This window comes from Pinus tabuliformis, chromosome 6, assembly GCF_031772625.1.
Source record: "Pinus tabuliformis cultivar Carrire ecotype Pingquan chromosome 6, CPIR1, whole genome shotgun sequence".
NCBI classification, from domain to species: domain Eukaryota; kingdom Viridiplantae; phylum Streptophyta; class Pinopsida; order Pinales; family Pinaceae; genus Pinus; species Pinus tabuliformis.
This window is the reverse complement of record NC_142292.1, coordinates 448896518-448909606: the sequence shown is the minus strand read 5'-3', so window position 1 is coordinate 448909606 and position 13089 is coordinate 448896518. Positions and strand designations below refer to the sequence as shown.

Below are 13089 nucleotides of genomic sequence, written 5' to 3'. Positions count from 1 at the left end.
TTTAACAAAAAAACACACTCAAATCTCTAGAACAAATAGATACCAATAATAATCATGTCAAATTGGCAAACTATTATGCTCCCATCATAGGAATTTTTTCCTTGTTTTTCTTACTTTCACATAGGAAAATAGATGTCTGTTAAACGTGTGCAGTGGCTGCCACCAGTAAATAGATAGTCTGTTAAACGTGTGCAGTGGCTCCACCGGTAAGGAAACGTGCTGGAATTTTATGACCTTTTTGTAGAAATAATTAGTTAAGATAGTAGGGGGAATTTCAATGTTACACAAAATAACATAGAGGTGAACAACATAGTACGGGATCCTTAACATGAGAAATCGAAGAACTTAAAAAATTTGATTCCGACAAAAAACCTTTATTAAGTTGCAGCTAGATTCGATTAGATTTTAGTGCACAGTGACATCTTAAATTATGACCAAAACATATCATCCAGAATGATACCACCCTCGATTTCGAAACAATAAATCTATCTAAATTTGAAGGAAACCTTCAGATTTAATCCCCCATGTTTACAGGAACAAAGAGCAACGCAGGCTATTAATAAATATTGGCGTACCTGAATTGCAGGCTCCTAGCATACAAATTTTGGCGTGCATGAACCGTGGGCTCCTATATAAAACGTATGTAAACAGAAATTAAAATCAGTCAAGCGGGCACTTAAAGTCTGATCAATCATCATCCCTCTCCGAAGAAGAAGAGGGAACTCTACATTTTTTTACTAAACATAGTGCAATCTCAAATAGAGGACTTTGGTATAGAGAGAAATCTCAGTAAAGAAACTACACATGGTGCATTTTTTTACTAAACATGGTGCAATCTCAAATAGAGGACTTTGGTGTAGAGAGAAATCTCAGTAAAGAAACTGCACATGTTGCTTAGGAATGAGGAGGAGACTTGGCACCTCGAGCCAAGGGGTCCTTAAATTGCACCGCTTGTAAATGTTAAACCAACTTCTTTCGAATTAGTCGGTTTAGAAAAAGTTAATTCCTCTCCCCTCTATCTTGAAAAGAAAATTAGAACATGAACCATGGCAATCTGCTAGTATCAAAATAGCCAGGGGTAAAAAGCATTAACCATGCTCAATGTACTGATAGTTAATGTAGGCAGAGGTTAAAAGCATTAACCATGCTCAATGTACTGATGGTTAATGCTTTCCAGAGTCAAATCGGTTCCGGATGGTTTCTTACGTGCTTGACGTGGTTTGGTAGTTAACCCGAGCCAAATTCTAGTCTGGAAGATAAGTCCTCAGCTAAATCCAAATACATATCAAGAACAATACAATTTCCATTTCGAAAACCATGGTACTCTTATAAATACTAATGGCATGCATTCTCGATAAATAAATAAACCCTCAAGGGATATGTAGAAAGCTCGGTGACTAAATCTTGCAAGCTCAAGGGATATGTAGAAAGCTCGGTGACTAAATCTTGCAAGACATTTATCCCCATAAAATTGGTCCTCTTTGCTCTTCCCATATATATCACTGGATTGATTCGTTTGTCCAACGGAAGCTATGATATATATGGGTTGTGATTTGTTTGTTCAACGGAAGCTATGCACCACACATTAGGATCTCAAGCAAATTCCACGAGGAAAGAAAAACTGCTCCCATATATCACTGGGTTGATTTGTTTGTCCATTGGAAGCTATGCACCAACATGATCTCAAGAAAATTCCATGACAGGAAAGAGAAATAATGAAAGTGGCATCGTTATTTTTAACGAAATAATTTTAATATTAAAAGAAGTTTAAGATTGTGGAAGCCACTTAAAAATGAGTTTCGATTAATACGGAGCAAGACAGTAAGACGGGTTTCTTTCAGATGGGCAAGCTATAAAGGGCAATTGATGATAACAAAAATGTCCACCATATTGTATTGATTAAGGCCAAAATAAAACTCATTGGATAAAGCCACTGATTTATCAGTAGCAATAACTGCTCACCAGAAATACATTGATTCTCCAGAATTATCGATAGGAATTTGGAAGGTTTAACGTGGTAATCTAAAAACATGTTTAGTTCGGAGGATATAACAAGTTTGTAATAATAAGCATTGCTTCTACAACTACTCAGAAATACATTGATACCCTAGAATTATTCATAGTAATTTGGAATGTGAAGCCTAACAACGTGTTGAACTCTTTATAGATAGAGGAGGATATAACACAAGACTGTTATGCTTAAAAATAATAAGCATTGCTTCTATAAGATGTGTTTTGTCAATTGTCTTTAATCTCGCCTAGGGTGCGATCCATCTTCAGGAGAGTTGACAAGCTTCAGCAGTGTTGGCAAGCACATCAGTTCAGGAATAGCTTTGGTTCCAGGGTAAGAAAGTACACATATCAAATTTATTGCTTCTATAGATGTGTTTTGTCAATTGTCTTTAATCTCGCCTAGGGTGCGATCCATCTTCAGGAGCGTTGACAAGATCCATCTTCAGGAGCGTTGACAAGCTTCAGCAGTGTTGGCAAGCACATCAGTTCAGGAATTTGGTTCCAGGGCATGAATGTACATAACAAATTTGTTGTGCTGTTTATTTGATATGCTGCTACAATGTCCAGATGTCGAGACAACCTTGTTTGTTCCGATCATCATCCTCATCTTTCAAAAAATAGGAACGTTAATCCACTAAAAATATTCAATGAGCATGTATTAATTGACTACTAGTTAAAATAACCGGAGCCATACGCCCGTACCTCTACATTCATGACGCAATTAGATGTGTAGACATCCCAGCCAAATTTCAGTGTTTGGGACATTCACTGCACAAAATCTGAAGAAATGACTGTTTTTCGGTCTACACCAACACTCAAACCACCTCACGTAATGTGATGGGGTTAATACTAAACAAAACTATAACAAAAAATATCATATTACATAATATTCAAGAAAAAGGGAGCAAATCCTCAATAGTATTATTTAGGAATGTTGTGAGATTTTTGCTTATAATGTATCTACAACTACCAATTTCCTCACGTAATGTGATGGGGTTAATACTAAACAAAACTATAACACAAAAAATATCATATTACATAATATTCAAGAAAAAGAGAGCAAATCCTCAAAAGTATTATTTAGTAATGTTGTGAGATTTTTGCTTATAATATATCTACAACTACCAATTTCCGCTCGCAATATGTCCACCATAGCTCACTTCCATGCTCCATCCATATCCCTGTGGTAAGTGTCTGCAGGGCAAAGAATAAATGCCATCTTCAGCTATAAAATCCAATAACCTTTGTACCCAAACTGCTGAAAACATATGGTTACAAAGGAGGTTCATGGGAAAACAAGGGTTTGTGCAGGGAATTGGATGGAGTTCAAACGCATTCTTCCTGCCCTCCAAGGATATCAAGGAGAAGCCCACTTGTACAACAAATGCACTCGCAAGGGAAAGTTCACTTATACAACAAATTAAATGGCAGATAGCAGCAGCATTCATATGACCTTTCTGACTCCAGAATGATGTTACAACCCCTATAATCAATCACATCATTAATTAAAACACCTAGAAACAAGACTCCAAATACTTGTTGACAGAGGAAGTGTATCAACTGCTTCATGAACGCATCAAAGCACATCCATACTGAAAGACTTGCTACAAGGTCTATATTCTGGGTACGGTCAGTCTAAATGTTCATGCCAATGACGCAAGAATGTCCTACAGCCCAAGGATTAATCATTTTTCATATCAGTCAAGAAAGTACTGCAACTCTTTTAAGATTAAGAGGCGATACTACAGAATCATCATCACTCGAAATCACAAAATAAAACCGCATAAAAGAGGATTATTCGAATAATACTCCCTAACTGATGACAAGCGTGCACAGCATGCGTTCCACAATCCGCTCCAAATTACCCTGAATGTTAATTGCCATCCTACCTGCAAAACAAAGAGCATACAGGTAGTTTCCCTATGATTTATGATCAATGGACAATACTACAGGCCTCAACAACTTAAAATCACAAAACAAACCCGCCTAACAGAGGCCATATTATTCAAATAATACCCCTAAAATAAATGATGACAAGCTTGCACAGTACGCCTTACACCGTCGGTTCTAAATTACCCAGAATTTTAAATGCCAACGTATTTCTGCAGACCAAAGAGGGCATATTATTCAAATAATACTCCCTACAACAAGTGATAAGCTTGAACAGACTCCAAATTACCCAGAGTTTTAAATGCCAACCTACTACAAACCCAGAATTTTAAATGCCAACCTACTTGTGCAAACGAAAGAGACCATTTTATTCAAATAATACTCCCTTCAATAAATGATGACAAGCTTGCACAGTATGCCTTCCACCAACCGTAAAGTCAGAATGATGTTACAACCCCTATAATCAATCAAGTGATAAGCTTGAACAGACTCCAAATTACCCAGAATTTTAAATGCCAACTTACTGCAAACCCAGAATTTTAAATGCCAACCTCCTACTGCAAACGAAAGAGACCATTTTATTCAAATAATACTCCCTTAAATAAATGATGACAAGCTTGCACAGTATGCCTTCCACCAACCGTAAAGTCAGAATGATGTTACAACCCCTATAATCAATCACATCATTAATTAAAAAACCTACAAACAAGACTCCAACAAATACTTGTTGACAGAGGAAGTGTAGATAAATTTCATTGAAGACGAATCAATGCACATTCACCTGCTTCATGAACGCATCAAAGCATATCCATACTGAAAGACTTACTACAAGGTAAGGTCTATATTCTGGGTACGGTCAGTCTAAATGTTCATGCCAATGACGCAAGAATGTCCTACAGCCCAAGGATTAATCATTTTTCATATCAGTCAAGAAAGTACTGCAACTAGATTAAGAGCCGATACTACAGAATCATCATCACTCGAAATCACAAAATAAAACCGCATAAAAGAGGATTATTTGGATAATAGAGGATTATTCGAATAATACTCCCTAACTGATGACAAGCTTGCACAGTATGCGTTCCACAATCCGCTCCAAATTACCCTAAATTTTAATTGCCATTCTACTGCAAAACAAAGAGCATACAGGTAGTTTCCCTATGATTTATGATCAATGGACAATACTACAGGCTTCAACAACTTAAAATCACAAAACAAACCCGCCTAACAGAGGCCATATTATTCAAATAATACCCCTACAATAAATGATGACAAGCTTGCACAGTACGCCTTACACCGTCAGTTCTAAATTACCCAGAATTTTAAATGCCAACGTACTTCTGCAGACCAAAGAGGGCATATTATTCAAATAATACTCCCTACAATAAGTGATAAGCTTGCACAGACTCCAAATTACCCAGAATTTTAAATGCCAACCTACTTCTGCAACCCCAGAATTTTAAATGCCAACCTACTTCCGCAAACGAAGAAGACCATTTTATTCAAATAATACTCCCTTCAATAAATGATGACAAGCTTGCACAGTATGCCTTCCACCAACAGTTCCTTACCCAGAATTTTAAATGTCAACCTACTTCTGCAAACCAAAGAGCAGAAGACATGATCGAACTACTCGACGAACTAATACCATATATAATGGATAAACATAATCCTATACACTACACTGTAAATCCATAAAAATTTCAAGTAACTTACACATGGAAGTTCGAGAAAGATAAAACCTAATCTGCAAAACAAAGAGCATAACATAGTCTTTTATAAAGATCGAGAGGCTTAACTACTCGATGAACCAGAGCCATCGATTAACATAACCTTACAAAATCCAATAAACTTCAAAGCACTACATCTGTAACATAACACTTACCTAGAACCAAGCGGTCAGCCTACTCGATGAACCAGTGCCATATAATGGGTAAAGGTATTCCAATACACTAGAACTATAAAATCCAATAAACTTAAATAGAAGTCCGAGCAAGATAGCACAACATCTGCAAACCAAAAAGCATAAAACATAACACTTAAAACCATGTGATCAGCCTACACTAGAACTGCATTAATATATCATTACAAAATCCAATCTTACAGATGGAAGTTGTTCTTTCCCATCGCGAAAGGGTCTCCAATATTTTGGTGGAGAACCAAATTAAACAACACCACCTTTACAAAACTACGGCTACCAAAATTCCTCATCTACAAAACTACGGCTACCAAAATTCCTCATCTAACAATGTAACTTGGTAGAAAAATCAAAATACCCAAAGATCAAATAAAAGAGCTAGGCTAAAAATATGATCTCTTCTAATAGTTACCACACATACCTGTAGACAAAAATAGAATTCATCGCCAAAGAACCCAAACAAGTGGAGTCCCTCACTTCAAAGTTCAATACTAACCTTGAAACTGGCTATTAGGCAACGTTTAAAAGTTGACTTGAAAAACAGGCACTAAATATTCCATTTCTACAAGCACTAAATATTCCATTTCTACAAAAACTATAAAACCGAAAAGAGGGCGAGCATCACCGAAATACAACTGCAGGCGGTCTACATAAACCCATGTATATTGAAATGGCCAATAGGCACTGCTGCAAAGGCATCTGCACCAAGACACCCCAACCCCAGTCTAGAGTTAACATTCACAAGCTCAACATCAGGTTGAATAAACAATATATCAAATATGAAAACATGTTGAACAAGTTCGGAGAAAGCAATTAAAAGCAGAAACGAAGGACAACGCCAGCACCAATGTAAGCAAAAAGCATATGGCCGTAGCCATCCGTGAAAACAGTGGACATTGAAATTACTGTTTTAGGACTTCCTCGAGCGTTTCACCTAGAAAACCGTAAACCTTTGAACTATTTTACACAAAATTAAAACAAACAGAACACAGAAAATAAAATTAGAACCCAAAACCTGTGTGATAATAAGACTGGGTGCATTCGTAACCCATCCAAACAACCATCTGTCCACACTGAAACTAATGCTTGAAGACTTCCTTTCCGGTCGTTTCACCTGGCAAGAAAACCCTAAACCTCTAACGATTTTACAGGCCTATATACAACCCGAACATAGAAAATAAAATTGGAACCTAGAACCCTAAACCTCGAACGATTTTACAGGCCTATATACAATCAGAACACACAAAATAAAATTGAAACCTAGAACCTGTGTGAGAGTAAGTTTGTCTGTGCCTTCCATAATCTACGGACAAACACCAATCCGCCCCCATAATCTACAGACCATAATCTAGAGACAAACACCAATCCGCCGCCATAATCTACAGACAAACACCAAGCCGCCGCCTACATGCAAAAGAGAAAACTAAGAACCAGATCTTAGACAATATTAGAAGAGAAGGGCACCATAGCCCTTCTCCAGCCTAGCACAACGAAAATGGGGCGCAGAGGAATGACCCTGAATGTGTGTAGGGAAATAATTTATAGGTGGATTAGAGTAAACGAAAGGCGAGGATGAAGCGGTGGAAGAAGATGAACGATAGTGCTCAAACGCTGTCATGAGAAAGAAAAAGCAGCTAATAATAAAGATAATAATTATGATAGTGCGTTAGATTCCTTCCACGACTGACTTTGTTGTGTTGAACAACGCATCTATGGTGGGCAAATTGGCATTTTATTTTATTAATTTCTTCTTCTTTTTAAATGGCATCTTATTCTATTCTTCTTCATTTTTAAGCGGTAATTTTATGATAATATGGCTTGCATTGGATTTCTTCCACCAGAGAGTTCGTTGGGTTGGACAGCGCATCTATCCTCACCGTTTCATCTTATTAGTTTTTCCTATCTTGCAGATAGCATGGATTATAGTAATCGGAATCCACCAATATAACATTAATTCTTGTTAATATTTAATATTCTGTTTTTATTTCGGTCTGCACTATGTGATTTGAAAATTATATTTTTTTTATTCGTGGTCTTATTTGACCTCTTCAGGGAAGATGCTATAAGCATATAGTATCTTCGTTAGATGTCATTCATATTTCGGAACTATTCGGAAGTGGTTTAAACTAATGCTAACATTAGTCTAGTAGTGTGAAACACTCGCAGAGTTTGGAAGTGTCAAAACACTAAACTAATTTATAAGTGGTTGAAGTTGCCCCATGTTGCCACCCCTACATGTTGCTTCGGTGTGTTGGCACCGATTACTTCATGTTGCTTAGGTTTCTGCATGTTGCTTCGAACAACGGGTTTCGTTTCGGTCTATTGCACCTCACTAATTGAACCATAAGCGATTCATTCTCCCAATCTTTACGATAAGCCCGAAAAGTCCCAGATCATAACCCTGAAAAGTCCCAGTTCACATGGAAAAGCTAATAAAATGGTTATTCTATAAGAAATATTGATTCCGGAGAAAGAAGTGGAGCAAGCAAACACAAAGACAAAAGGGCGCCAGAATCTTACCTTCCTTCTTTTTTTGCGCAGAGATAACGTGGGCTCCACGATCGCATGTATCTAGATCCACAGGACCAAGAAGGTACCGAACCGATAGTTTTTGGGAGCCTTGCTTCTGGACTGTTGCTTCCGAGTTAAGATTCTGTAATCTCTACAAACCTTTCAAACTTTGAGCTTAATTTCCTTTCAACATCTTTGTTTGAGGTAAGCACCCGAGAACAGCGGCGTGTTGCAATAGATCGTGCCTTTGTCAGGAGAGAAGAGCGACGACCCCTTCCAATCTGGCACTCAATCTTCTCCCTTTCAATCTTCTCACTGCTTACCAGAACCACGAAGCAGGCCTTAATGAAATAACAGCTAGCCTTCTCCTTACTGCAAACAAGTGTTATTGCAGTATAGGCAACTTCAGCTGTAGTAAGTAGAAACTTTGGCGTAGCTATGTTGGAGATTTCATTGCAAGCGTTGAAGTCTTTTCATATATTATACGGAACGTTTGGTGGAAAGAAAGCCTCATTATCGACTGGATAGGCTGAGTTACCAACTTCAGAACAGTTATTCACGCAACAGATTTGGTCTATAGCTTACGTGCATGCTACCATGTTGTAATGGTTTTCTCGAAGGGGACTGCAGCAGGGATACAATATGACTTGTCACTATCAGGTCTGGGGTTCGATACAAAGAAAGAAGAATGCTTTCTTTATTCATATCAGTGAGCGACAACGACCTTACCTATTTGTTTGGTCCTGAAAGGCCTCAAAGAGGGCGCTGCAGGATTTGGCTAATGCTGAACTCCACGGGCTGTCTGCTCAAAGGAATACGGGAAGCATATCCGGTCCAGCTGCTCGAAGGGATGCTACTCCACCGGTTTCGATCCAATAACATAGTCAGAGCCACTACCTCCCAACCCATCCCTGCGTGCTTAAAATCTGAATGAGCAGAGCCACTACCTCCCAACGCATCCCTGCGTGCTTGAAATCTAAATGAGCAGTTTCAAAATCTGAATGAGTAGAGCCACTACCTCCCAACCCATCCCTGCATGCTTGAAATCTGAATGAGCAGTTTCAACCACTACCTCCCAACCCATCCCTGCGTGCTTGAAATCTGAATGAGTAGTTTCAAGAAGTCTTGAATGATCTGTTTGAAAAGCTGAATCAGGAGTCTGAGGAAGTCTAGAATGATTATTAATCAGAGGGTGGAGGGCGCTGGTTCGCAGAGTCCGCTTCTGAGGATACTTCCGTACCACCATAATTCGACTGTTGTTGATCCCAAACTTCTAGGGCCGGTGAACCATCATAAGGAAAATCTCCCTTCTCGTTGGGCCTCCCGTTGCCCGGAAAGGCCACCTGGTTCTGTTCTCTTTAACTAGGTAGCAACAACATAACGTGAACCTTCCACACCAGTTTCTAGTTTCTTAGTCATACTACCACGTGGGTTGTATGCAAGCACGACATGCTTAACCACATTTATTTTGTTGTTAGTTGCTTTTATTAATTTATGTAGTTTTTAATTATATAATTTGTTATTTGTTTTTATTAATTTATATTTATGAATCCTAATTTATATGCGGTGATTGCTAAAAACAGGGGTCATTTTCCACCGCTCATTAAAGTTGATCCACCATACTTTCAAGATCACTTTCACTCTGGAGTCAGTTTGCCATCCGAATTCTATGAGAGAGCCGTATTCCCCCTCGACCATGACCCTTTCTATGAGCTTTCTCTAGATCTGCACGCCCCCTTGACCATGGGATATGAAGTGGTGCATGTTCGTGTGTTTAATCCTCTTCGGCTTTCTCAGCTAACTGGTCTTAGGTTTGGGTAGGACTCTATCTATTCCTTGGGGAATCTAAATGGAACTCAAATAGCGGTACAAGTTGCCCAAAAAAATCAAAACGTTCTGAGTCCCTTTGCCCTGTTCTGTCAAACTGTGAGGTTGCTTTGCCTTGTGCTGTCAAACTGTGCAATTCCCTGTGTGACCATTAGAAGCCCCAAACTTAGAAACTGCTACAAAATTGTCTGTACAGTCCCTGTAAGTGCCCGAAATTGCTTTTTTTATTCTCATTGCTTGCTTAGGTGCTTGTCGTGTCGTGGTGGGTCGATGTGTTCCGTATCATGGCAACTTGGGGGAACTAGAAATCATTTTAATGAAATAACAAACTTGTGTACCTTTTTCAAATCTTTTTATTCATGACAACAGGGATTTTTGTATTGAACAATTTTGTAATTTTTTGTTTAATTAATTCTACAGTTTTTTTCCATAGTTCTTTTCTCAAAGTTGTTCTGATTTCTTCCTGATTATGCTTAGTCATATGTGGGTTTCCATTATATAATTGCATGTTTGTTTTATATTTGATCTATAATGCATGTGAATGGTGTTCTGCCTTTTTATTATTTTAGCCAAAGAACTGTAATTATGGCCTTTCTTGGTATGCAGGCGTGGGAAAATCATGTCTTCTGCTTCAGTTTATCGATAAACTCTTTTAGTGTGTTCACGACTTGCGTAGGGGTGTAAGTAGTTACTTACCTCGTGAGACAGAGGGGAAGGAAGAAAGGTATAAGTCCTAATGACAATTAATGATAGTGCTTTGCTTGCCCAGTTCGAGTCAAAGGATATAAGTAGTTCCTCATTTGAAAGGGTTCAAAGGTGACATTTTCATGGGCAAAGAGTATGATGTTAACTAAGCTAATTACTATGACTTCTCTTTTTTACTATTTCCAAGTCATTAATACATTGAGCAAGTTATAAGCTTGGGCATTACATCAGTAATTAATATGACCTGTAAAACGACCTCAGTCCCATTGATTTGTTATAACTCTATCATATTATTTCCCAGAGCTGGCATGTTAGCTATACGTCATGTAATAATGTAACATGATCCTGCTAATTACACGTCAACTACGGGCCTATATCTACAAGGTTCAATTCTTGTCAACCTCGAGATTGCTTGGTTAGCTCTTCGTATTATTTATTCTTGCGTCGATCACCTTGCAACGTAATTCTAGATGTTCCATGTAGAACAGTTATTTTATTAAGCTACTAGCGGTGTTCACTCATGCTAGATTTCATGTCAAAACCGAATCACTAATACTATGTAAGGTGAAACTCTAAGCTCAAGGATATAAGAATCATTCTAGCAAATACTAATCAAGAGTGGTGTACCATTGACTCGCCTACTAGGATGATTTACAGATAATATACCTATTTCTTAAAGTTCTACTACCAGGCGGCTAGAAAACAAATTAGTTGGTGCTTAACATAGCCCATATTGTAGCTAGACGTTATGGAAACAGCTCTTTTTAAGGTTATGCTTAACTCCACATACTGTCATACGTTTTATTACTCCAAGTACCTCTGTTTACGCGCTTGGTAAGTGTATTAGCTATCCAAGATTAGGCAATCCATTGAATTAGTTGTGAAGGTTCATTTCCCCCCTCGGTTCTTCTTCCTCTTGGTCAAAGGCTGCGACATCTACATATGCATCTACACACTCAAAAAATGGCACTCCCATCCATCCAGTGCTTAATCTAACTTTTATGGAACTAAGCCTATATTAGACAGACTCTCTAGTCGTAACTGTCATCCCCTGCCCAAAGGTCGGGGTATGGATGGATTGACGGATGGATCGACCTTGTCTTGACATGTTCATTCATAAATAATACCAGCTGCCTTCTTGATATTCTATAATTATTTAATATTTGTCTCTTATGCAACGTAGTGAGAGCAATCACATTTATGTTTTTCAAACTACATTCTTTGATAGAAGGACTTTTGGTTCCTTTCTTAACACTCTCATATGTGTAGAAAATGTTGTTATTAATAGTTATGAAATTCAAACTATAGAGGTAAAAGGGAGGTGGTAGTTGCACCAATTCTTCAACAACTTCATCATTGATATTAATTCATCCCTATCCAACAAAAATATATCTTCATATATAAGCTTCATAGTATATGACAAGTCACTTACCATTTGGAGGAAGCAATGCTGGTAGGCAATTCTTTCTATGCTACTTCTTCCATCATGTTGCTCGCCACTACTGTCATCATGTTGCTCGCTGCTTCTGTCATCATGTTGCTCGTTTAGTCAACAATGAGTATGAACCTGCAAGTGTAAAAGCTAGCTAGCTATCAAAGATTTGCACGATCTAATAAACATTTTCACACTGTGATTGGTCTTAATAGATTTTCACCCTGCAGTGGAACAAACATCAAACATCATAACGAGACCTCCATATGCTTATCACTGATATGTAAATTGTACATTTCTGCAATCTAATCTTCATATTCATGTTTAACAGCTTAGGGCAGGGACTAGCTGTTGCGCAGCCCCTCTTGTTTTATTTTGTTTTAAGCCATAGTAACGTATTTTTTTTATCCATGGTGAATTTGTAATTTTTTGGACTAATCTAGGGATGTGCAGAATCAACTTTCGTGACTACCTTATAACACCAAGAGTATAGCTAGAAATCTGCAAGTGAGATATACCAGATCTTATGATTTAGCAACTTATAACACCAAGAGTATAGCTAAAAACTTGCAAGCCAGATATATCGGCTCTTATGATTTAGCAAGAACTGAGACTCATGGATAAAGGGAGTTTACTCCTTGAACCAAGATCATAGTAGGTAATATTCCATTTTCTTGATATGATCAAAGTGGACTGAATATGCCCATGCTATTTACTGTAGTATTTTCCTTCATTTTTCACAAAAAATAATAAAATAAAGTTTCTAAAGAGTACATCAAGCCTATAAAAGGGG

The 13089-nt window shown here is 37.9% G+C and overlaps 1 long non-coding RNA gene across 2 annotated transcripts; it reads right to left on the bottom strand.

Annotated features, from left to right (window-relative positions):
- Positions 1–1867: 1867 nt before the first annotated feature.
- Positions 1868–7411, bottom strand: LOC149259243 (uncharacterized). Of its 2 annotated transcripts, XR_016257367.1 has the most exons (3): positions 3139–7347; positions 2716–2781; positions 1868–2620 (listed from the first exon to the last, which is right to left on the bottom strand). It is a non-coding gene; the product is annotated as an uncharacterized LOC149259243 (long non-coding RNA). The 2 variants fall into 2 exon arrangements; XR_016257361.1 differs by having other exon boundaries at positions 2716–7411.
- Positions 7412–13089: the final 5678 nt, after the last annotated feature.